The sequence below is a fragment of the Petaurus breviceps genome, unplaced genomic scaffold, assembly GCF_028583685.1.
Source record: "Petaurus breviceps papuanus isolate PSGF00001 unplaced genomic scaffold, PetGlider_PUasm1.0 139, whole genome shotgun sequence".
Taxonomy (NCBI): domain Eukaryota; kingdom Metazoa; phylum Chordata; class Mammalia; order Diprotodontia; family Petauridae; genus Petaurus; species Petaurus breviceps.
The window spans coordinates 22087685-22114996 of record NW_027185697.1 but is presented as its reverse complement, the minus strand read 5'-3'; positions in this window follow the sequence as shown (position 1 = coordinate 22114996).

Sequence of the window (27312 nt, the reverse complement as noted above, 5' to 3'; positions counted from 1 at the left end):
TTCTGTGATTTGATCAGATGAAACTCTGGGAAGCCATTGTCCAGAGTTTCATCTGATCAAATCACAGAACACTTCTCAAAGTGAGCCCCAAAACAAAGCTACACATCAGGGCTTATATAGCCTTCTCCTGGCTCAGAGAATATTACAACCTTATTGACTCACTGGCCAATCAAGAAGTATCTAATGAAAAACAAGCCTCCCACCCCAGGATCCAGGTGCACTTTAGCCTAGGGGCAGGGAAGATCTTAAAAATTTACATTCCCATTACAACTAGATGATATCCAAAGTTAGTTTCAACTCTGATATTCTATCTTCTAAAATAACTTCTAACTGTTGTGATTTGTGTGTTCTAAAAGTCTTTTGAATATTTCAGACTTCTAGTCATTGATGATTCTTAAGTAATCAATGTTGTTCTATAAAAGTCAAATATAAAATTTGCCTTAGAGTCAGAAAATTCTCATTTCAAATCCTATATCTTATATATATAGTTTTTCTGGGCAAGTTATGTGCCAAGTCCTCTTCAGGAGTCTAGAGCATACATATAAAAGTATTGATATTGGGGGGTTCCTTGCTTTGGTTTTCCATACCTGTGAAACCATAGGTTCAGAGAGGAAAAGATGTCCATTTTAATATAAAAGAAACTCTCTGAAATGATCCAAACAAAAAAAAAATCACATGGACAATATATTGACTTTGAGAACTCAAAATAGTCAATGCTATAAGTGTCATATATATATATATATATATATATATATATATATATATATATATATGTATATATGTCAGGCTACCCCCTCTTTGTGAAAGCAAATAGCCACTTTAAGTCCACAGTTATTCAGAATACAAAATTATGCGGATAGAAGAATGTGTTTATGGAAAAAATCAAAATAATTTCTCCAAAGCTAAATTTTCTATCACCCTAGTTTTCTCTCTTTCTCTGTCTCTTTCTGACTATTTGCCTCCTCTCCTCTCTTCTCCTTTCCTCTCCTCACCCCCCCCTCTCTCTCACACACACACACATATACACACAGACACACACACACACATGAAATGTAGGTAATCAAATAAAATTCATTACTGAAGAAAACCCACAGAGATGGAGATTCAACATGGTGATAACAGAAATATAAGGAGGAAATGTGAAGTACTGAAAAATAAATCAGAGGTAATTTGGTGGAAAAAAAGGATTTCACAAACTCTCCAAAGCATGTCTGTTGGTTTTCAATTATGTCAATCTACTCAGCTAAGTTTCTGGGGAAGAGAGGGTACAATTTGTTAAGTCCTATTTCAAGCCGTGGTTTTGAATAGATAAGAATAATGTAAATGTTCTCCTATATATGAAAAAGTGGCAAAGAAGTAGATAATTTAGGAATGATATAGCTTCCGTTTTATCATGCATTGCAAATGTATGAAAGGTGAAAAGTAATTTCCTTTGGCCACTCTCTGGTCACTGAGACAGTTTTCTCCCCTGATTGCATGAGCTCTTGGCAACTAAAGAAAATACTATTCTTGGCACTATCATTTGAAGGAGGCTTTGGGAGTATTCCCTCATCCATTTTCCAATCAGAGGGGCAAAAGCCATTGAGATATTAATGAGATCTGAGTATTAAAGCTGATACAACTTACAGAAGGATGAGGTCCATTACTCAGACTGTTAAAATAAAACAAAACTGTAAAGTACTGCAAAATGCTGGCTATTAAATTATTATTTTTATTATTCCTGCAATTTAAGTTTTTTTTATAATATTTAAGCGACCTAGGAATATAGCTCACTTTTTCTCTGTGTGTACTCTTTGATCAAGGAAAAGAAAGATGATTTGCTATTGTACTGAAGTACACTGTTGTTTCAACTTCTGTGTATTTCCTCACACTTATGCCCTACAAAGTCCATTTACTTTTCATGAAAATTCTACTCCAACTTAGAGAGATTTAATACATACATCTTCCCTAAGAAGTTATCTTTGATATCTCTGACAAGATCTCAGAGTTGGGGTCAAAATGGAAACCAAAGTCAACCCTCAGGTAAAGAAGAAGTCCTTCACTTTTTAATATTCTTGACAAGCAGCAATGAAATCTTTACTTGTATACCCTAGGGGAAAAGAAAACATTACATCTCAAATCAGTGTATTTTCTTTTCAATAGTTTTTTTTTTTCTTGTCAGGGCATTTCCTCTCTTATCTCAGGTCCAAGGTGACCAATTTATGTCTTCTCCCCATTACTTTTGCTCCAGATTTCTATATTCAAGCAGAACCTCAGGAATATTTTACCACTGTGATCCTTGGACTTTCTGTGCCACCATTTCCTTTACAGTAAAATGAGGGTGTTGCCCTTTATGTTTTTTTAAACTGTCTCACAACTATAAATACATGATCTGACAAAAGTTTTGGCACAGAATAAAGTTTAGACTTTTCCTGCTTGGATCTAGAAAGCCCTGTCAATGAAAGAAACATACTTCAGTGCCTCTACTTCCAAATGGTATATGGAAAAAGATAACATTTATTTTATTTTTGGTTTGTTTTTTGGTGTTGAATCAGTGGAACCTTAAATTTTCATTGGTAATAAAAATGATCTTCTGAGAATTACTAAGTAATCTGAAGTGCCATAAAGTACTGTTGCAAATAAAAAATGTCATTACTGCTCCAGTTTGGTCCCATTTCTTTGGTAATGAGTTATTATCATTAATTATCTCCCTATTTTATGGTTATTGCCTGTAATTCCAGACTTTAAATACTTGAAGCATAAACAATGCTAATTTAATTATGGTGCTAGAGTTCTTGAAATCTGCATGCAGTCCTGAAACCATTAATAAGCTTATATTGAATGAAATTTACAATAACAATTAGCATTTCCCCTTGATCCTGGATTATCACAAAAGTAAGCAAAATTATTAATGTGTCAGAATAAAGATCAACACAAGAAACTCTTTGTCAACAGGCATGGCTCTTGCTGACAGTTTGGCACCTTAGTGTTCTCTTTTTTTATGAGAAGCAAGATTTTGCTTTGTAAGTTTTTCATCTTCTTCATTGTGTGAAGAATTGCAACAGAATATTAATGTCATTTGGACTACTGGTTGTTTCACTTTATTTTTTCTTCTTTAGGACTCCCTTCTTTATTAAAACTTCTCTGCAGATGTAGGATAGTAGAAACAAACCTAGAGTTCATTTCATTTTTATATGATCTGAACCTTTTAGTTTGTTTCAAACAATATGAAATAACAGAGTCAAGTATCAGCGAAAATGATCCTGATTGGTGAGATCTCTATATATCTAGAAGGCCCAAAGATGACCATACTCTTTGAATTAAATATATATATATATATATATATATATATATATATATATATATATAACCTATTAATCAGCACTATAGATATTTTTTTTTCTTTTTTGGGTGGGAAGGTAGAGCAATAGGGGTTAAGTGATTTGCCCAAGGTCACTTGGCTAGCAATTGCTAAGTGTCTGAGACTGGATTTGAACTCAGGTCTTCCTAACTCCATGGCTGGTGCTCTATTCATTGTGCCACCTAGCCACCCCTCCTATAGTTGTTTTGTTTAACAGAATGGAAATTTATGTTCTCTTCCCATCCCCTGAAACTCAACAAAGTGTCACCACTTCAGTGGTTGACCAGTTGTAAATGCATTGTACTTTTTTTTTCTATTTAAATAATTGCAAAAAAAATGACTCACATCAAGAACTCTGCTTCCCCATTAGTGATACGTGTCTCTATGTGACAAGTAACACTTCGTCGTCAAATGATTTATAACAATGTAATGAAAGTCCATTCTCCCACCATCTTGTAAGTTGTAATAAAGTCAGTTTTCTTCCCATGACAGTTCTATCAAGAGGTTTTAGAGTCTGAAGATTTTCAAGTAGAAATTGGATGATACTTGTCAGAGATGAGGAAACCAGATTATTATTATTGGTTCACTTAATTTGAATAACCTTTAATTTCTTTTCAAATGGCAAAGGTTGTAGTATCTCAAAGATAGTATGTTGCGATAGCTTGGGATCGCTGTAGATCTAAGGAAACCGAGATCGGTTTCTGTTTTTCTGTAACTTGTGGATAAGTTAATTAATGCGACCAGCAATTAATTTCTTCATCTATTAAGTAATAGTGTGTCACAGAATGATCTCAAGGGTTCATTCCAGTTCTCAAGTCATGAAATTTTGATCCTTTATTTTAAAATAAGAAAATAAAATCACAAAAGATGAAATTACTTGACCTCAACCTTGCCAAGATTCCAAATTACATCTTCTGATTCCTAGTGCATTGTTTTTTTTTTTTTTTAACATTTTTATTGCCCAAGGTTCTATGATTCTGTGGTATTCAGCACCATTTCATGTTGCATAAATATCATAACAATTGTGAAAATTCCACTACTAAAATATGTCATGAATCATCCCTTCTTGCCTTCTTCCTTTCCTCCCTTCATCCATTCCTTTGTTTCTTCATTCCTTCCTTTATTTTTTTTCTCCCTCTCTCCTTCCTATTTCCAACAGACATTCAATGAGATGAGCAGAATCAATCTTTGGCACTAAAATGACTGGGTTTTAAAATAGAAATTTATGGAATAATAAAATTAGTGTTTGTATTACTGGGACCTTTAAGAACTACAGAAAGTTTTACTGTATATGTAATTCAGTTCCTAAAAAAATAAGTCCACTGTATATAGGATATCATCAGAACTGTCTGTCAAGATATATACAGATGTTTGCTCAAATATTTAACAATGGAATTTCACTAACAGCTAGAGACCAACAAATGGACTAGCATATCAGCTTTTGAATTTGCTGGTCTAGGTTATGTCCATATTTGGAAGCCAGTTCAACAAAGAATATTTTCCGTAATGCCTCTCTTCTAGAGGTAAATAGATGTGTAAGCCCTCTTTTGGAACAAGGTTTACAGTTATCATAAATGAAGTGACCTCCCATTGGAATATCGCAGAGAATTGGTGCCTTCTTGGAAGTTCATTGGATTTTGTGTGTATTAGATCCCTCAAGAAAGACATTGTATTGATGTTGCATTAGCAGAATCTTCAGAAATTTCAAAGTCTAGAACACAAATTTATTTACAAATATTAGCTCTCACATATATCCATGAAAGAACATGTGGCTTGTCAAAAAAAAAGAGAGAGATAGCAGAACAGTGGGAGGGAGGGATTGTTGGGTGATTTGGAGTTGAAAGAGAAGTGGATATTATTTAGTGTTAACTTGTCATCTTTAATATGATGAAACTGAAGATCATGTAGGATAAAATAAATTGTGACACAAGGCCACAATTATTAAGTAGCAAAACCAAGATTCAAATCCATATCTTTTGACAGCCCTTCAAATAAATCTAAAACATTTATTCATTAGCTCCTATTATGTACAAATAAATTTTTGTCAGGGAATGGTATAAAATAATATGTGTGTATGTGTATTTGTGGTTATGTGTCTCATCATTGCATTTGTTAAGAATCTAAATTTAAATCAATGCCAATTTATCAGTTTTCTTTCCTGTTTGCCATAACAGCAACTCTCTTACATTTCTATATGACAAAGAATATTACAAAGTCACAAGGACATATAATTCATCTAATTTCTTCTAGACCAATACTGAAAATTCTGATTCAAAAAGGTTTTCACTCTACCAGCAAGCATGTTAGAATACTCAGTGTGGCTGCCAACACAGGTTCTTAGATCTGCTTTTCTAAAGGAAAGCAACTCAAAATGGTTTAACAATTTTGCTTTAATCAAACATATGTCATTTACCTACTTCAGGGAGGAAAAGTGAGCATCCCACACTTCAGAGAATACAGAGGTTACAATCAGACAAGAAATACAGAGGAACAGGTCAGCAGAAAGGCTTCCAGCTGTCTGACCATTACATCCATACCAGAGAAGGAAGCACCAACATCTGAGTTTTCAAAGCCCAGGGGCTCAATGGCTGCCCAGAGTCTCATCTGGCCAAATCACATAACTCTTCTCAAAGTGAGCCCCAAAACAAACCCTCTCATCTGGGTACATATAGCCTTCTCTCAAATCAGATAATGTCACAGGCCTCTTGATCCACTGCCCAATCAGAAAGCAACAGGGTGTGGGAATTCCTGAAAAACAAGCCTCCTGCCACATGCTCTAGGTGACCACTTTCAGCCTATTATGGGGCAGAGTATATTTTCAATCGAGGAAACTTCTCAGAGTCCCTTAAGCCCAGGAAAGGGCGTAGGAGCAGAGAAGATCTTAAATTCCCATTCTCATAGCGGTCACTTGGTAAGGACACACATGAAATGTATGCTAATACTGAGATTCGAACACAGTTCCACTCACTTTAACCCAGGGTTTTTTGTGCTACAGGTTAGCATACTTCATCTTTTCAAAATCACAGCATTCTACCCTAATAGTTCTGTAAAAGGATGATGTTTGTCTACTGTTTGTTTAAAATCTAGTGTTGACCCACACCTTCCTAAGGCTAGTACATTTCAATAGAAGGGAAATATTAGATAGATTCAAATTGGCCCTAGATAGATGTTGAATTCTTTTATTATTTTTAAAGACTTTGTAAAGTCATCATAGGCTCATTGTTTTTAGGGATAATCTATGAATTGACAGGAAAGGTAGATTTTCCCTCTGTGCATCTAATCTGAGCAGAATAAAGACAGTGTGTTCTGCATGGTTAATTCTGTTCATACATTAACAAACATTTATTTGATGATTTTGCCAGAGAGTCAGCTGTATCTATGGGGATGTGGAGACATATAGCCATTAGAACCGCTTGTGTGTAGGGAAGTTTTGCCTCTCGGTTTAGGTCTTTAATACAGTGATCATATGATGCTGCCTCTCTGCTTCCCATCAAGGTTTCTGCAGGACTGACTATAGCCTGGAAACATTAGATATAAGATAACAGAGCAAATTAGATCAATATTGGCAAGTTTTTCAAATGAGGAAATATTTGGAGAATCTCAGAAGTGCATTATTTTGCCACTAAGAGCTCTCTCCATTTAGTACATTTAAGTGAACAGCAAGCAGGTTTTCAACAATGGTCAACCCATTTCCAAAAAGCATCCAAGCTTCTGCAAAATGAGATGCAGGCCTTTTCTGCAACCGTTTGATAATTCTACTTGCCAGGGAACAATTATGACCATTTGTAAATAGTTTTTTAATTGTAGCTGAATTTGAGAAAATAAAATATGTCAGGGGATGTGAGAGACGTATGACCCTCAGCTATTACAATAGGAGATCAGAAAGGAAAAACAGATTATATATATATATCCACAACCAATGAGTAAGTGATCCAGAAATAAATACATTGAAAGAAGAAAAAACCTCCAAAATAAGCAGGGCAAGAATTTAAGTGTAAATTTGGCAGTATTTTTGTCTTTGATGGAGTGGGAGAAATCAAAATGAATCCTAGTTTCATATTTTACATGTTATATATATATATATATATATGTGTGTGTGTGTGTGTGTGTGTGTGTGTGTGTGTTCAATATCTACTGAATAAAAATTAATTGAGACTATGAAATGAGAAATGGTAGTTTAAAGATATTCTTCAAATTGATCTCCTTTAGAGAGATGTCTACATTTAGAGAAAGACCTAGAAAGAACCAAGTTTGGAAGCTGATTGAAGCAAACTACCTAATCTCTTTCTTTTGCTTCTTTGGTTTTGTTTCCTCTTTCCCAATGTTCATTCCATCCATTACAATACTTGTTTATAACCTGGCCAATATATAACGTAAAAGTATTTGGAGATCCTTTACTTGATTCCATGCCACCCTGGGGGGGGGGGGGGAGGAGAGGGTGAAAATTTGAAACTCAAGGGATTATGGAACTGAATCTTGTAAACTAAAAAAAAACAAATTAATGAAGACAAAAAAAATGGTCTCCTTGACTTCACTTTCTCATTTCCAAGCCATTCTTAATACAATTTGACAGTTTGATCCCCAATTTACAGGTCATACCACTGCTCATGAAACATCAATGGCTCCATGAAGTTTCAAAAATGCATATTCTATAGTCCGAAATTGAAGGTCTATTCTAATTTGACTCCAAATTACTTTTCCAATCTAATTACTTTTGACTTTAATTCGCAAATACTTCCTTCAAGCCAAAATATAAAACAAGATGTTCTTGTCTCTTAAGAATATTCCATTCCCTTTTCCCTAGAGTAGGAGAGAGGGAAGAATATTGACTCTGAATTTAGATAGCTTCGGTCCAAATCTTGCATCTGTCCTTTTCTTCTATGTGTGTGAACATGTCATAGGTACTTAATCTTCATAGATTTCAGTTTCACATATAAAATGTAGGAGTTGGTCAAAGTAGGGTTCAGAGACCCTGTCTAATTATGTATCTATGATGCTATATTGTACCATTTTTATTGATCAACTAATAAACTCATATTTATTAAGCACTTTTCATATGACAGATAATTTACTGATACTGGGAACACAAATATATAAAGGTACAGATTTTCTCATAAGAAGTTTCATTTTACCTGTAGAACTTGTACATGTATAAGAACGAGCAAAACACATTTTAAAGTGAGTACAAGATTTTTTAAGAGGAGGTAAAGGGACGGATAAAATATGTGTGAAAAAGGAAAGACTTTATGTAATTAGCAGAACTTGAGTAACTATTAAGCAATTAAGGGAACCTAAGATGTGGACATCATTGGGCACATGCATTCCAACCACAATGGATAGCATTCCTAAAGTCATGTAAGATAGAAGATGGGGTGGCTTCTCTGAGAACCAGCAAGACAAGCTTAGGGCTTATGTTCTTCCTCAGCTCACATTTTCACGAAGCCATAATTGAACTCCAGAGTCCCAAGTAACCTCTGCCTCCTCAAACTGACCTTGAGGACTTTGGCTTAAGCTGTTGGTCTGTCCCAATCACACTCTGCTTTCTATCATGTGTACCTCTCTCTGTATATTTTGTATTTCTCCCTCCTTAGAATCTTAATGCCCGTGGGGGTGGGGCGGGGATGCTGCATCATTTTTTTTTTCATCTTGATTCTCAACAACTAAGTATTAGTGTACCAGGAAAATATGTAAACTTTCATTGTTTAGTTATTGTGAGAAAGGGAAGTGTTCTCAAACCTTTGTTTCAATAGGTGGGATAGTTAGAAAGACAAGTAGTGACAATGGTACAAATGAAGAATTAATAAGTCCAGATTCGGAAGATAAAATCTTAAATCCTATGTGTGATGCTGACTTTCACGGAGACCTTGGCCACGTCTTTATGGGCCTCATGTTCCTCGAGGAGAAAATAAGGGCTTGGTCTGATTCACAGAAAGAGTGATTACATATAGGCCACCCATCTTCTGACAGAAAGGTAACAAATTCAGGATGAAGACAGACTACCTTTCTGGTGGACAGAATCAATGTGGGAAATGCTTTTAATTGCCCATGCAATTTTGTTATAAGGTGGTGTTTCCCAGTGTAATATGCATTTCTTAAGGGTATGCTATGTGGCAAGCATTGTGCTCAGGGCTAGGGATACAAAGCAAATCATAAGAAATTCTTGCCCTCAGTTCACAATCTAACAGGGGAAGATAGCAGATCAAAAGAAGCTGAAAAGTCAAGTGGGAAGTGGGGGAAGATAGCACTTGATATGCAAGTGACATGAGGTAATCGTGTAATTGAGATGGGCAATAATTTGAAGGGCTGGGATTCTGAGGTGATATCTTGCCAAATGATGTGTTTTTGGAGATCATGAGCAGCCAGGTAGGAAAAGAAGTAGTGATAATGAATAAAGTAGTTTGACAAGTAGGAGGAAGATATAATATGTGTTTTGCTTATTTGTAATAAATTAATAAATAATTTATGATTTATTAAATAATAAATCATAAATTTAATAAAATATTAAATAATAAAGTAAATTTATAATACAATTTTAAAAGTAAAATGGTTGGGCTAGCTGAGTTTTCGGTCCTTTCAAATTTTTTCCTTTTTAGTTCTACAATCTTAGGCAGAGTAGACAGAGCTGCAGGAAAACTTCTTGGAAATACATCTCTCCTGCTTGGCAACTATTACAGGATTATATGTCAAATATTTGGTGTATGAAGTCCTTTCCTCACAATCTCCTTTTCATAGTTTTTCAGTGGGATAGAAAATAAGAACACAGGAAAACATATGGATGTGATAATCAGGTTTCTGGAAGTGTATGAGGAAATAAAATTCAGAGGCTTGACTTTCCATTTTAGAGGATATGACAGGATCCTATTATTCTTTCCTGTCCATTTTTTTTCACCTAATAAATTAAAAAAAAAAAGAAAAAAAAACAACGTTGATTTAGCTGATTAACCAGAACTTGATATGCATAAAAGAGGGTACACACACACACACACACACACACACACACACACAGCCACAAACACACACAATACTGAGTCTCTAAGTAGGGAAGAAACCCATGTCCTCTCTCACCAGAAATCCTGTAAGGGTTTAATCATTGGGTGTAATTAGAAGAGGTAGGACAAATGCCAATAGACTACTATCTATAGCTAGGTCAACAGGAAATTATGAGGACATAGTCTTGCCATTCCTTTTGTCTCTGATGTGTATGTATATGTGTGTGTGTGTGTGTGTGTGTGTGTATATTTCTTCCTTGCTCGAAGCAGTTGAAACCAAATGTAATATTAAGAATCAGAAGAATCATCTTCCAAAGGTTAAAGGATTATAGTCCATTCCAAGAGCTATATCAGATCTTGCTGACTCCAAGGCTAACATTCTATCTACTGATCCTTCAATACATGAAATTGACAGCAGTCAGTTTCCAAGTGTTTGTATCTATCTCCACTGGTCTTTCCAATATGCAGTATTTCTTTTTTTTTGTTAAAATTATCTGTTTCTTAGGTTTTTGTATACAACAATCTTTAGAATTCAGGTTATTTATGGCACTGCATCCTCATTAACTCTTGAAATTGTTTTAATATTTGAGCATGAACAATATGGAAGTTTGTTATTCAGGATTAAGCAAATGTCTTGTAAGTTTATTTGACATATTTTTTTTAATTTGCCAATTGGAATAGAGACATGGGGAATGAAAGATAATGCTTATGAAATTAATTTTATAAAGGAAAGAATCTGTAAATTGGACATTATATCACTTTTTACCATTGTGAATAATTATCAATTTAGAGGGGATAGTGTATGTAATGCATGATTGACATAGTAATTTTATTCTATGATGGGCTGATGTCAGGAAATTACTAGCAACTGTTCACTTGCAAAAATAAAATAACTGTGATAAAAAGTAATAATAGTTGTTTTATAGTGGAAATAATTAGCATACATATATTTAAAACTTTCAAGGCCGTTCACATATTTAATTTTATTTAAACCTCAAAACAACCAGTAAGGCAATCACCATAGTTGTTATTATCAAGAGGACTAATCTTTGCCTCTCTACCTCTCCCTGACAGTCAGTGTAAATAAGGTTGAATCAGAAAACCCAGCAGCTTTCATTTCCTCCCTCTGATATTTTCTATCTCTAGGACAACTTGCAAGTCATTTAAAATATATGAATCTATTTTACTCATCAGGAAATGAGGTTAACAACACCTCCACAAAGGCTGCTAAGAAGTTTCTATGAGACAATGTCTATGAAGTGTTTTGCAATCTTTAAAACATTACACCATTTCAACCAATGATTACTCTTTTTAATTTCCCTCATTATCCATAGCTTGACTTTAATTAGGCTCAATCCAGCTAACCTTCCTGATTTTTACTATCTACCACTAAATGCTTTTGATGTGATTTCTATATGAAATGATCAAAATTATCCTGAAAAATCACTTCACCATTTGGAAATGCCAACAAGTATTTTAGACATAGTTATCTCTTAAAGCTATTTTGATTCATTCCTTCTAAGTTTCTAATTTTTTTTAGTGCAGGGAAGGCCTGTTGTGGTCCTTTTTAACCTTTTTAAAATATTTTTATTCTTTATACTTTTTTTATGCAATGCTAGCCAGCTGTAGCTTAGCCAATTTTTAGGAAGGTGTTGTTCAATGGTTAGATCATTTATTTGGACTTTAAGGACTTGGGATTAAATTCTATATCTGACTTTTACTACCTGTGTAAAATTTTACAAATCTTATATTTTCCCCATTTTAAATATGAGAAAATTAGAATCAAACAAAAAAGAATGACTTGTCCATGGTCACATAATTGGGGAATAACAAGGGATTAACTTGAACTCAGTTTTATTTCTGACTCCACAATCTGTTCTCTTCTTCCACCTTGAATTTTTCTCCACTTTTTTTGCTGCATACAGGTTTTGTTTTATTCTTCAATGAAAATAAGGTCACTGAAGTAGGGATTGCATTTTGTTTTAATATTTTCCAAATCTAGCACAGATACTCACTTCTGCTATATGTTTGCTAGGTTTAGATAGGGTAGCAATTTATACTCTCTCTCTGACTACAACTCAAATACTGAGAAGGCAATGCTCATTTTATGTACTCACTCATTTAGTATCCTCTGTTAATAGAGTATCTACAAGGGTAAGTTGCACCACAGGATTGTTATTATGGAAAGCAACTATAAAATATTCATTGGAATTTTCTTCTACAATCCATCTTTATGTATTAAGTAGTTCCTCTCCAAACAAATCATGATACAAATGCTAAATAAGTAGAGAGTCAATTTAGTGACATTTAGGCTATGCAACTAATAAACTTCTCCAAATTCCTTCATTTAGATTTTTTTTTAATTGAGAAGGATATTTTTATTTAGTAAACATTTTGAGAAGGTGATATTTTTCCATTCATTTGTTATTAGATACCACATATTTAGAGTGCCTTGGCAGGGTTTTCTAATATATTAAGATTAACTCAACAAACATTTATGGAGAGCATACCATGGGCAAGAAAAGTCCTCAGTGCTGCAGCATGATTGCAAGGAGGAACAGTTCTTTGTTGTTGGTGGTGTTCTTGATTCATTTTCTTTCAGTTGTATCTAACTCTCTGTGACCCATTCAGAGGTTTTATAGAGAGAAACAATAAAATGGGTAGCCATTTCCTTTTCCAGATCATTTAATGATGAAAAAATCGTGTTAAGTGACTTGCCTAGAAGAAAATTCCAATGAATATTTTGTGATATAATTTTCCCTATTCTGCCTCTCTTTTAACTTCTCCCTCTCAAATAATTTTTCACCCCTTATTTTTTTAAATATCATCACATAAAAGTCAATTTATACCCATGCTCTCTTTTTCTGTATACTCCTTCTAATAGCAATAATACAGATACTGTTCTCAAGAGTTACAAATATCATCTTCCCTTGTAGGGAAAACAGCTTAAATCTTATTGAATAACATATTTTTCTTTCCTGTTTACCTTTTTATACTTCACTTGAGTCCTGAATTTGAAGATCAAATTTTCTGTTCAGCTCTCATCTTTGCATTTGGAATGTTTGAAAATCTCTTATTTCACTGAATATCTTTTCTTTCCCTGTAAGATTTTTTAAAATTTTGCTGAGTAGATTCTTCGTTGTAATCTAAGATCTTTTGCGTTTCAGAATATCATATCCTAAAAGCTCCAATGCTTTAATGTCGACTTCACTAAATTCTGTGCAATTCTGAATGCAGTACCTTGAAATTTAAATTATTTCTTACTAGATGCTTCCATTATCTTGTCCTTGACCTGTTAATTATGCATTTTGTCTAAAATATCGTTAGGAGCTTTCATTTTAGGATTTTTGGGGGTAGGTAATCAAAGGATTTTTTCAATTACTATTTTGCGCTCTGGTTCTAGGATATCAGGACAGTTTTCCTAGAAAATTTCTTCAAAGATGCTGTCCATGCTCTTATTTCATTTTAAATTTAAATACAAAAATTGCATACACAATAAGAAAAGAAAAAAAAAGTACCTAATAAGAAAAAAAAACATTACCCTGTGCCCAGAAGAACTTAAGGGAAGATTTTTAAAAATTGCCATTTCAAGAAAGTCTATATAATAAATACTACTCATTTTGTTTGTAGTTGTCTATCTTTTCTTCCTCATAAGTTTTCTTTTGTTCTCTACTAAACACTTTTTATATTCTTCTTTTATTTTCCCACTTTCTCACCAGCCCTAAGAATAGCTAATTAAATATACTTTGAGGCCTTGTGTAGGCATTGTGACATTGTTCTCTTCTGAGTCTGTGTTTTGCTTTTCTCTAGCAGCTCTCTATGGACAGATATCTCTTCTATTTCTTACTCATTTTCAGCCTATTACATGTCGTTTAAAGTATGCCTCTGCTTTTAGGGCACATGATAAACTATCCTAAGCTTCTTGTGCTGGGGATCAGGAGACTGGTCACGGACTTTCCACACCAGGGTCTGAGATGCTTGTAGCTTGCCTAGTGCACTTATGGTAGACCAGCTTAGTCAAGTGGCTTGTGCCAGGGTCCTATGGCTCAATATTTTCCTTCTGAACTGAGGATGGATATTTCACTGCTGGACTGCTGAGCCATGACTGAGGGGCCTCATCTGTGCTGTGCCTAAGACCCTCCTGCTGGCTTGCATGGACACTATGTGCACTGTGCTGTACTAACCTTTTATCCAAGTGAGACAGACCTATCCTGAGTTCCTTCTAAGTTATTTCAAGCTAGAATCTTGTTTTTCACTCTGGCTTTTTGTGGATTCTGTCACTGCAGAATATGTTTCAAGGTAAGATTTAATGGTGTACCCATGGGAAACTGGAGAGAGCTCAGAGAGCTTCCTGGCTTGTCTCTGCTATATTGACTCTGCTGATTTTTTTTTTTTAATTAAGATTGGTGACAGATCAAATCTTTGCTTTTGGTATAACTAAGGGGTAAAAGATGACACTGAAATTCTCAGCCTTGGTGGTTAGAATAATGGTAGTGCCCATGATGCTAACAGTAGAATTCAGATGAGGACTGGTGGAAGATGGCAGAGTGGAAGCAGTAACTTTTCTAAGCTCCTCCATGAATCCCATCACTAAACTTTAAAAAGTGACCTGAGCATATTTTGGAGTAACAGAATCCACTGGGATACAGTGTGGCAGAATTTAGCCCAGGAAAGTGTCCACGTGTCTCCAGGCAGGGGGAGCACGGAGCGTGGGAGCTGCAGCAGCTGAGACTAGAGAGCAGACTATAGCAGAGACAGAAGGAGCCCCAGCGGGCAGACTGACCCTACCCAAGTGCGATTCACAGCCATCTCACCAGCATCTCACCATAGGATGGGAGGATCCATTGGAGACTGATAAGAGAGGTCTTGGGCCCCCAGCAGAGACAGCAGCTTCTCCTTGTGCTATAAACCCCCAGCCTGGAAGTTTAGAAATCACCTGCGTGATTTTCCAGGGCTTAGGATGACAAAGTAAACTCTGGTTGGTCTGATTCCCCCTCTCTGACCTAGAAAACCCAGAAATAAGTGTACCACCCAGAGTGAAATCCTGAGATACTAGAAATAGCCTTGGGCTTGGGACTCATTGAGAAGGGGTGTAACTGAGGCAGCAAGGAGTCTAAGGAAAAGAGGGGGGGGGTCCTAACAAACCCTACATCACCTGACCAGCAAAAGCCTGCCTGAGCTGTAGTCCAGGGGCAGAGAGGTAGAAATCTGAACTGGCCAGACCACTCTTCCTCCACAGAGTACTCTGTGAGCATCAGCATAACTCTGGGGAAAAACTGAGATTCCTGGCCTTGGCCTCAATCTAGACACCCAGAGGCTACAGCACACAAAGTCAACAACCAGGCCTGTAGCTCCCAGCCTGAGAAATTAGGAAATAGGAAATTACAATGGGAAGGAAGGAAGCTGAGAAGAAGGGGAAGGCAAGAAAATTGATGAGAGCTTATTATAACTATCAAGAACAAGCAAATACAGAGGACAATGTGGACTCTATACTCACACCTGCGACCAAAGAAGGAAATATGAACTGTTCTCAACCCAAAAAAAAGCATTCTTTGAGCAGTTCAAGAAAGATTTTAAAGGCCAAATTAGGGAAGTAGAAGACAAATTTAAATCTACACAGACCAAATTGGAAAAAATTCTCACTGAAGAAAAAAATTTCTTAAAAAGTAAAATTAGTGAACTAATTGGAGAAACTACCTCCCCCCAAAAAAGGACCTTCAAAAACTAACTGAAGAGAAGAATTCACTAAAAATTAGAATCAGTTGAATTGAAGCTCATGACTCTATGATGCACCCAGAGTTACTCAAACAAAACATGAAGATTGAAAAATTGGAAGAAAGTGTAAAATATCTCACTGAAAAAAACAATTGACCTAGATAACAGTTCCAGGGGAGACAACTTAAGAATTATTGGTCTACTGGAAATCCTTGATGAAAAAAGCAGCCTGGACAATATGCTCCAAGAGATTGTCAAAGAAAACTGTCCTGAAGTCCTAGAATCAGAAGGTAAAATAGTTATAAAAACAATTCACCAGACTCCTCCTGAAAGAGATCCCAAATTGAAAACCCCAAGACATATGGTAGCCAAATTCCAGAATTACAAAATTAAGGAGAAAATACTGTAATCAGGTAAAAAGAAACAATTCACATATCGTGGAACTAGAGTCAGGATCACATGGGACCTAGCAGCTTCCACATTAAAAGATCAGAGGGATTTGAATTTGATATTTTATAGGGCAAAAGAAGTAGGACTAAAACCAAGGATTAACTACCCAGCAAAACTGAGCATAATCTTTCAGGCAAGGAGATGGTGATTTAATGAAATAAGGGACATCCAGAGTTTCCTGATGAAAAAAGCCAGAGCTCAATGGAAAATTTGATCTCCAATTACAAGACTCAAGAAAGACATAAAAAGGTAAACAAGGAAAACACACACTCACACATACACACATGCACACATGCACACATGCACATAACTTGGGATGCATTAAGAGCAAAATGTTTACATCCCTATATGAGAACTTGATAACTGTCAATATCAAAATTTATATGATTATCATGACCTTTTAAAGGAATATACATAGATAGAGTGTGTGGATATAAATGAACAAATTTTATGGTTAAAAAAAAAAAAACTTATTAAGGGGTTCAAGGGGGACCAAAGGGATTGTAATGGGAAAAAACGAAAGGATGAGACAGAAAAAGGTAAATTATTGACACTAAGAGGCATTAAAGACATACTATAGTAGAGGAGAAGGAAAGAGGGAGAGGAACATCATTTGAACATTATTCTCACTGGTTCTGGTTCAAAGAGTGATCAACATAATCAGTTAAGTTTAAGATTGTAATATGAAAAGACATGAAAACTCATTAAATAGAGGGAAAGAAGGGAGGGAGAGGAGCACTATATGAATTTTTTTCTCATTGGTTTTGGGTTAAAGGGGGAATAACATAAGGAAAAGGATAAAAATCTATTTTGTTCTATAGACAGTGGGAGGGTAAAGGAGGATAAAAAGGGGGATTAGAGGGGAGGGAGATATTAAGGGGAGAAGGTAGGTAAAGAAGGGGGGTTCACAGGGAGGGAACACTGAGGGAGGTGGTGGTCAAAAAGAAAACCCTTAAGGAGGGGAAGGAAGAAGGAAGAAACAAAAATTTAAGCAGGGGAGGAAACAAGATGGAGAAAAAGAGACAGATAGTCATCATTACTGTGAATGTGAATAGGACAAAGTCACCCATAAAACAGAGGTGTATAGCAGAATGGATTAAAAACCATAATCTTATAATATGCTGTCTACAAGTAACACATTTGAAATAAAGGGATACCCACAGGGTAAAGGTAAAAGGCTGGAGTAGAACATATTATGCCTCGGCTAAAGTAGAAAACAAACAAACAAACAAAAACAGAACAAGGGTAGCAATCCTTATCACAGATAAAGCAAAAGCAAATATATATCTAATTAAAAGAGATAAGGAAGAAAACAATTTCCTCCTAAAAGGCACCATTGAGAAGGAAGTAATACAATTTCTTAATATATATGCATCAAGTAGTATAGTGTCCAAATTCCTAAAAACACTAGAAAGTATAGGAATAAATGGAGCCTTCCTTAAAATAATAGGTAGCATCTATTTAAAACCACCAGAAAGTATTATATGTAATGCGAATATGTTAGAAGCATTTTTAATAAGATCAGGGGTGAAACAAGGGTGTCCACTATAACCCCTCTTATTCAATCTGGTTCTAGAAATGTTAGCAGTAGCAATTAGAACAGAAAAAGAAATCAAAGAAATAAAATTAGGCAAAGAAGAGACCAAGCTAAAACCCTTTGCAGATGATATGATGATATACTTAGAGAATCCTAGAGAATCAACTGTAAAACTACTGGAGACAAATAAATTTGACAAAGTGGGAGGATATTAAATAAACCCATATAAATCCTCAGCATTATTGTATATTTCTAATGAAATTCAACAGCAAGATATAGAAAGAGAAATCCCATTAAAAGTTACTGTAGACATTATAAAATATTTGGGAATCTACCTGCCAAAACAAACTCAGGACCTATACGATCACAACTACAAAACGCTTTTCATAGAAATAAAGTCAGATTTAACTAATTGAAAAAAAATATCAATTTCTCATGGCTTGGCAAAGCTAATATAACAAAAATTCCAATAGTACTTAAATTATATATTTAGTGCCATGCCAATCAATTTATCACAAAAAACTTCTTTATAGAGCTAGAAAAAATAGTAATAAATTCATTTGGAAGAACAAAATGTACAGAATATCAAGGGAATTAATGAAAAGAAATGCTAGGGGAGGTGAACTAGCTATACCAGATTTTAATCTGTATTATAAAGCAGCAGTCAACAAAACTACTTGATACTGGTTGAGGAACAGAGCAGTGGATCAATGGAATAGATTGGGTATGGGAGACTCAGCAGTCAATGGCTATAGTAATCTATTGTTTGATAAACCCAAAGACCCTAGTTTTGGGGATAAGAAATCACAATTTCACAAAAACTGCTGGGAAAACTAGAATATAGTACGGCAGAAACTGGGCATAGACCATTATCTAACACCATATACCAAAATCAAATCTAAATTGGGTCCATAATCTAGGTATAAAGGTTGATACTGTAAACAATCTGGGAAAACAAAGAATAGTTTACCTCTCAGATTTGTGTAGAGGGGAAGACTTTATGAACAAACAAGAAATAGAGAGCATTATAAAATGCAAAATGGATAATTTTGATTACATTAAATTGAAAAGGTTCTGTACAAACAAAGCCAATGTAACCAAGATTAAGAGGGAAGTGGGAAATTGGGAAATTATTTTTACAAACCATGTCTCTGATAAAGGACTCATTTCTAAAATATACATAGAACTGAATCAAATCTATAAGAGTACAATTCAGTCCCTAGTTGATAAATTGTCAAAGGATATGAACAGGCAGTTTTCAGAGAAAAAAGATTAAAGATATCTATAAGCATATGAAAACATACTCTAAATCACTATTGATTAGAGAAATGCAAATCAAAACAACTCTGAGGTACCACATGTCACCAGTAATATTGGCTAAGATGACAAAACAGTCAAATGAGAAATGCTAGAGAGGATGTGGGCAAATTGGAACACTAATGCATTGCTGGTGGAGTTGTGAACTGATGCAACTTTTCTGGAAAGCAATCTGGAATTATTCCCAAAGGTCTATAAATAATTTCATATCCTTTGACCCAGCAATACCACTTCTAAGGTTATAGCCCAAAGAGATCATAGAAGTGGGAGGAAGACATATATGCACAAAAATATTTATAGCAGTTCTTTTTGTGGTGGCAAAAAAATGGATATTAAGTGGGGGCCATTCAGCTGAGGAATTGCTGAACAAGGTGTGTTATATGCACGTAATGGAATACCATTGTTATATATGAAATGAGGAGCAAATGGACTTCATTTTCACCTGGAGAGGCTTATACGTACTAATGCTGAGTGAGAAGAGTAGAACCAGGAGATTTGTAGCAATTACAGACACAACATATGTGTGATGACCAACTTTGATAGACTGGACTCTTCTCAACAATGCAGTGATATAAGTCAATCCCAAAGGCTCATGATGGAGAGAGATGTTTACATCCAGAGAAAGAACTAGAAAAAACTGAGTATAAATCCAGATTGAAGCAAACTACTTGATCTTTTTTTCTTTTTCATGTTTGGTATTGTTTCCTCTTTACCATTTTTCATTCCATCTGATACAATCCATCCTTATAACCTGACTAATGTCTAAAATGAAATTATTTTCAGATCCTATACTTGATTGTATACCATCATGGGGGGAAGGGGAGGAAGGGAAAGAAAATATGAAACTCAAAGAATTGTGAAATTGAATCTTGTAAACTAAAAGTAAACAAACAAATTAATAAAGAAGAAAAAATAAATAAATAATAATTCAGATGAGGGAAATATTTTGAAAATGGAAAATGTTTTTCACATATTGATTTACAGATGCCTACTCTTGATGCAATTAAAGATAAGCAAAATATCATTCATGGTGTAGCATCATAGTTAAGATGAGAGATTAGCTCTAGATGGATGGATCTAGCAATCATTTACACATAAATTGAAATTGAACCCATGAAAGATGATGAGATCATCAAACAAGGTACTATAGATGAAAAATAATTAAAGGACCCAGATCAAAACTTGGGGGAGGATGATATTGACAGTTACCTGGCATGTCTAGGGTGAAGAATCAACAAAGATGATTCAGAAGAGATCACAAATTCGATTGAAAACATGGTTTTGCAGAAAGCTAGAGATGGCTCAGTGGACAGACTAGATGGCTCAGTGGATAGAGTATTGGGCCTGGAATCAAGAATAGCTGAATTAAATTATGGTCTTATAAACTTAATAATTTTAAGACCCTGAGTAAGTTGCTTAATCTCTGCTTATTCACTGGAGAAGGAGATGGAAAAAACACTCCAGTATCTTTGCCTAAAAAAACCCATGAAAAATATTGGTGTGCTATGATCCACAGAGTCAACAAAAGTCAGACATGCTGTATGAATGAACAACAGCAAAGTCTCTGGGAAGGGAAAATTAGGGATATTTCCAAATTATATGGAAAATCAAGAAGGATGAATACTGAGATAAGAACATAATTTTCAATTGAGATATTGGTAAATAGGACTTTTCTTTTCTTTTCTTTTAATGATACAGCTGCAGGAGGCCAAGTGTCAATGCTTTCTCAATGACCACAGATGAGAAAGGATCACTTCAAAGAATAGGAGCGAAACAAATATCATTTCAAAGGGGGAGAATATGAAGTTTTGGAGTACTTCTATAAAATATTTCCTTGAGGAATTGTAATTTCCAAGTTATTGATTGTGCTTAGGTCATTCAGTAAAACTATCAAATAAAAATTGTGGTAATTTGAATACAGATCTTAATGATTTCATGCACAAAACCCTATCTTTCACATTTCCATTGTCCTGCTGGTTTCTTTGGCCCTCAGAAGATGTACTCATTCATTTTGAATGAGATAGACTTGGCTTTGAATCCCACCTCACATACATAGTAATTTTGTCACCCCATGGGAATTACTTAAATTCTCTGATCTTTAGTTTTCTTTTATGTAAAAATACAATTTTGGATTTCATGACTTCTAAATTTCTTTGCAGTCAGACATCTATGGTGTTATATTCCTATGGTTTATGAAATTTAGATAATAATGTTTCAGTGACTCGTTCCAGAGTTGTGCTGATGCTCAAATGAAATAATGCATGTTAGGTATAAAAAGTCCCTTGCAAAATTTAAAAGTTCTACACAAATGTCTTCTATTATTGTGACTATGTTTACATCTCACTTAAGAAATTATATTATCATAACTGAATTACTTTCCATTTCTGAACTTATGGTTTGTTTATGGCAATATTTTCAACTCTGAGGTTTGCCCAACTCATTAAGCACTTGGTACATTTCGTTTTTTAATTTTACTTTTTATTTAATATTTTATTTGGCACATTTATTGATGAAAGCATTTTCTAGTTTTATATCCATCTTTTGTTGTTCAAGTGGATTATATACCCCACCACCAGAGATTGGTGCATTTCATGAAAACCTTAGGGAATTTCAACTTGAAAGATACTAAAGTGATGTTGATCCCTATGATTTTAATTAATGCAAGGATGAGGCTACAGAGACATTATGAATCTTGTCATTTACCTGAAACAGGATCATCTTTTTAATAACAATATCATACCAGTATTGTTATGACTATGAGTCCTTCAAAAATAAATTCAAGTGCCCTGTTCTATGTGGAGACTTTCCTAAAGCCTCCAATTTCTTAGTTACATTACTCACATAGTAAATTGTATATATACTTTGTAGCAACTGAGTGGAAAGAGCGCCAGACTTGGAGTCAGGAAAACTTATTTTCCCAAGTTCAAATTTGACTTCAAATATGTACTACCTTTGTGACCTTGAACAAGTCACAACCCCATTTATCTCAGTTTCCTCCTCCATAAAATGAGCTGGAGAAGGAAATGGAAAACCACTACAGTGGCTTTTGCAAGAAAAGCCCAAATAGAATCACAAAGAAAGGGTATGACTGAAACTGAACATCAACAATAACAACAACAAAATATATTTCATTGAATAAAACAATAGGCCCCTTTACATATGATTTCATTGATACAGGGAATTTCTTGATGAAGGAATTCTCTTTACTAGTGAAAGTCAGAATCTGCTCTACAACTTATAGTATTAAAGAGTTCATTGAACAATTGAGATCATGTAGCCATTGAGGAAAGTTTTGAACCTAGATATTCATTTCTATGAGACCAGGACTATGTCCTCCACATCCTGCTTCCTCTCAAATACTGTCTATATAATTATATCTTCAGATTTTTTTCTCTGCCATTCAAATAAAATCCCCTTGAAGCATGGAACTTATTTCACTTGTCTTTGAAATCCTACGGTATGGCAAATGGTAGGATCTTACTAAATATTGGTTGATTGGTTAATTTAGAGGACATTACGATGTGTAATTTTTTTTTTTAGTTTTAAGCAGCAATCCCTGGAGAGACTCATATGTTATATGTAGAAGCAGGACACAGTTTAAGACAAACTTGGCATTATAAAGGAGGTCTAGATTGAAACATGTCCATAAAGGAATTTATGAGAAAAAACAATGATTTTGATATTAATCATGATGATGATGATGATGACAGTTAACATTTATTTATAAATTAAAAGTGCATAAAACCTTTCATAAGTCATTGTAATTGAACCTAAAGACAACTCTTTGGTGTTGGTGCTATTATTATCCTGATTTTATATATGAGATATCTGAGTTACAAAGAGGTTAAGTATCTTAGCGAAGGTGAAAATCTTATGGGTGATTTGTGCAGAATTGGAATTCAATGCTTCCTGACTTCCCCTCTTGTAGTCTAGGCACTAATTTATTTAGATGGAAAAAAAAGTTTAATGTGATGAGAAAGAGTTAAAACACTATCTGCTCTACTGTCAATATTCTGAGGTCAAGAAAAATTTGAGGAATCATGTTACAGCTTTTGTTGTGCCCCCATTTGCAAGTGCACATGAATAAGAGTCACTCAGAATAAGCAGTAAAGGGCAATTTAGGGACTATTTCCATGTAAGGAATGCCCACATTGTTGAAATCACAGATCCAATAGCTTGCATGTGTATCTTTTCAACTCCTACTGTGTTGCTTTTGTGAAATATACCCTAAGTGGTGATGATATTTGAATAGGGAAAGAAAGCAAAAGAGAAAAAAAAAAAACATTAGTTTCAATCTCTGCCTTTCTATATAGTAAGGGTGGATAAAGGCAAGAATTGTTTTTTCCACATTGCAGATGCTAAGAAATATTTTAAAGAATGCCTGTTAATCTCACAAACTACAAATCGAAAAGAAATGTTAATATGATTTTCTTCTTTTTTCTTCATATGCAATAGCAAAAATGACAGTACCACTTAAACATTTCTTCTCAAAAAAACGAGCACTATGGATAAAATGTATCTAATATGGAAACAAAGTAGGTCAGCCACAGAATATCTGATGTGACCAAGAATACTAATTCAACTCAGATTCAATTCTTCTCCTCTTGGATTTCCTTGCTTCCTTTAAAACTAAGCCTAACTCAAATGCCACCTCTTATATGAGTATCTTCCTGTTTCTCCTAGTTGCTAATGTACCTCCTTCAAATTACTCAGTATTTATTTTGTACAGAGGTAAGGGAGCAGATCTGTGATGCCATTGGTATGTGTTTCTCCTAGATGATGAAATTCCAACCACACTTTCTCTGTGACATCTTAAATTTACTTGACACACTGAGAGGTTTAGTAACTTGAAACAAAATCATTGTGGGATAATGTGAGCATGTATTTCTATAAAATCTTTGTCTTCCAAAATAATAAAAACCTCTGAAAAGCAGGGATTTTTTTATTATTGAATCTACAGCACCTAGTATAGTATATGATACATAACAGTGCTTTATAATGTGATTTTTCATTGATATAATTCAATAAATATTTAAATATATCACATGCAAGGTAATGTTCTAATTCTGGAGATTCAAACAAACAAGCAAACAACACACAGCAACATATATCATTTCCTCATTTGGATTATTACAGTAATTAATTGGTACTAGTTACTTTATCCATTTCTCTCTTCTTCAATTCATTCTCCACACAGTGATAAAATTGATATATCAAAAACACAAATCTGGTCAAATCACTTACCTGCTAAAACCCAAAGCAAAACAAAAAACTCAAAAGTCATATGTGAGAGATCTAATACCTAAGTTACATACCAAATTAGAAAAACTATAAAGTTTCCCTTCAGTGCCATTGATAAGGGAATAATGAATAAACAAACAAGGGAAAGGGAGAATGACAACATAAAATGTACATTGTTGATCACATTTTTTTTAACCTATACAAATCTAAAGCAGTTAAGCTTAGAATGCAAATTACCATCTGGAAAAAAAAATAGCAGTTTGTTTGCCTGATGTCTCCTTTCTAAGATATAAAAAGAACCAAATCATTTTTAAAGAGTAAACAGCATCTACAAAATCATAATTTGGAAAAATAAATAAATAAAAGATAGAAACAGGCAGTTCTCAATGGAAGAAATGAAACCTATCTATAGCTATATGAAAAATGCTGTAAATTGCTACTATTTAGAGAATTGCAATTTAAAGTAACAAAGATTATACCTCACACCTAACATATTGGTGACACTGAGCAAAAAGTAAAATGACAGATATTAAGGGAACTGCAGTAAAACAGACACATTGCCATACTGTTTGTGAAGTTGAGAATTGGTGCTGTTTTTTAAAAAAATATAGCAATTAGAATAAACATTTTAAAACTGTTCCCTAAAATCACTAAAATGTGTACCACCTCTGTCCCCCAAATACCATAACTACATCTGTAACCCAAACTTATTCAAAGAAAGAGGAACAGAACCTACACATACAAAGCTATTTCCACGAGCTCTTTTTGTAGTGGGGAAGAACTAGAAACTAAGGGGATTTCCATCAAGTGGGGAATGGTTGAACAAAAGTATTTGAATATTAAAGATAATTATTTTGATGAAATAATTCTGGAAAAGACAAATTCAGAGAAGTCTGGAAGATATGTATGAAGTGATACAAAGTCAAATGAGTAGAACCAAGGCACCTAATTCTCTCTCTCTCTGTCTCTGTCTCTATGTATATGCAGACACACATATGTTTTTGTATATATATGTGTGTGTGTATTTGTGCATATATACATACATGTCTACACACATATGTAATTATGTGTGTAAACTTTGAAAGACTTCTCTCATTAACAAAAAGAATATCTCTCTTTCTAGTACATGGAAATAAAGCATGCTACCAATTTTCTGATGGAAAGGCTATGTAAAATTCTCAGAATGATATATGATCTTTTGTTTCAGTCTCCAACAGCAAAACCAAAGAAAGAAAAGTTGGAATATACTTTCCCCATTTTCTTTTTCTCTGTCATTTGGATGGATTCTGGAGATTTTAACCTATTGTCTAATGATTGACAGCCTTCCAAGAACATTCCATGAAAAACATAGTCAGGCTTTCATTTGGAAAATTGAGGATTATATTTCAATGGAGAGATCATGTTGGTTTTGACTGTATGTTCTATACATATACTATTTTTGCAAAAAAAATGGTGATAAATGTAAGAGTTATGCATTCCCTTGAGTTTAAAATGTTATGACCCATGGACAAAACTGTTTTACTACAATTTTCTGTAGGTTTTTTTGTGTTTTATTTTGTTTCATTTTTATCCCTTTTTCTGACTATGAATAAATAAAAAAGAAAGCTATATTTCCTTGTGGCTCCTGTTTTAGAAATCTGTCTTAGGACATGGTAAAAGGGCCTAACCTGGAAAAAAAAGAATGAGACATATATTTTTGTACATGATCCATATAGGAATTTGGATTGTGTATATTTGATAAAATATTTTTGTTCCTTTTTTGGGGGTAGGGGTGAGAAAGAAAAAAAAATTATAATTTCAAATATAAGTATCCATACATTTACACACATGTATTTTCATGCAAATACATGTATGAATTGTTTATATAATAAAAAAAACATTACTTTGTAACAAAATAAGAACAAGTTATAATCCCTTGAATCATGTGGCCATGAGAGTTCTCTAATAAATTTTCCTATTCCACATATTTGTCATCTTATCAAGTTAAAAAAATTAAATAATAGTTCATATTGATATAAAAAGTAACCCATATCACAATATTGTGAGTTATTTATCTTTGTAGCAAAAAACAAAAACAAAAGATTTTAATCCCCTCAGTTTTGGGTGGCGGATTCTTCATTGGGTCCTTATTGATACTAGAATAAGATAAAAAATCTTTTTAAATTTCTCCATGTACTCTTACAGCTGTATATCATGTTTTGTTTCTGCATGAATACTTCATTTTGTGAAAATTTTCTGGTTCCTAGTTTCCAGGAATCTAGACTCTACATTCCATCTCTCCAACTCCCGGCTTTGCACAGAATGAGCATAGAATTGTAGCATGCCCTTCTCCTTCCTTCTGTCTCCCACAATTCCTGGTTTTCTTTAAAAAGTATTCAGTGTTACCTATTACACGAGGTTCACCCCTACTCCAATTTGTTATGGTACTCTCCTTGAAGTTTCTTTACATTTATATAAAACACTCAAATATTTATATAATGCTCTATGGACTTTTCCCTAGTTCTTTCTATACATTATCTCATGGGATAATCCAAATAGCCCTGTGAGGTTGAGTGGGGACTCTTGACATCCCCATTTTACAGTCTGGGAAACTGAGGCTGAGAGAAGTCAGTGAGTTACACATGGTAAGGGGATGGACAGGACTTGAAATCAGGTCTTTCTGGAATCAAGGCCAGTCCTATATCCATTATTGCACCAGATGTCTTTTATCACTATATTATATC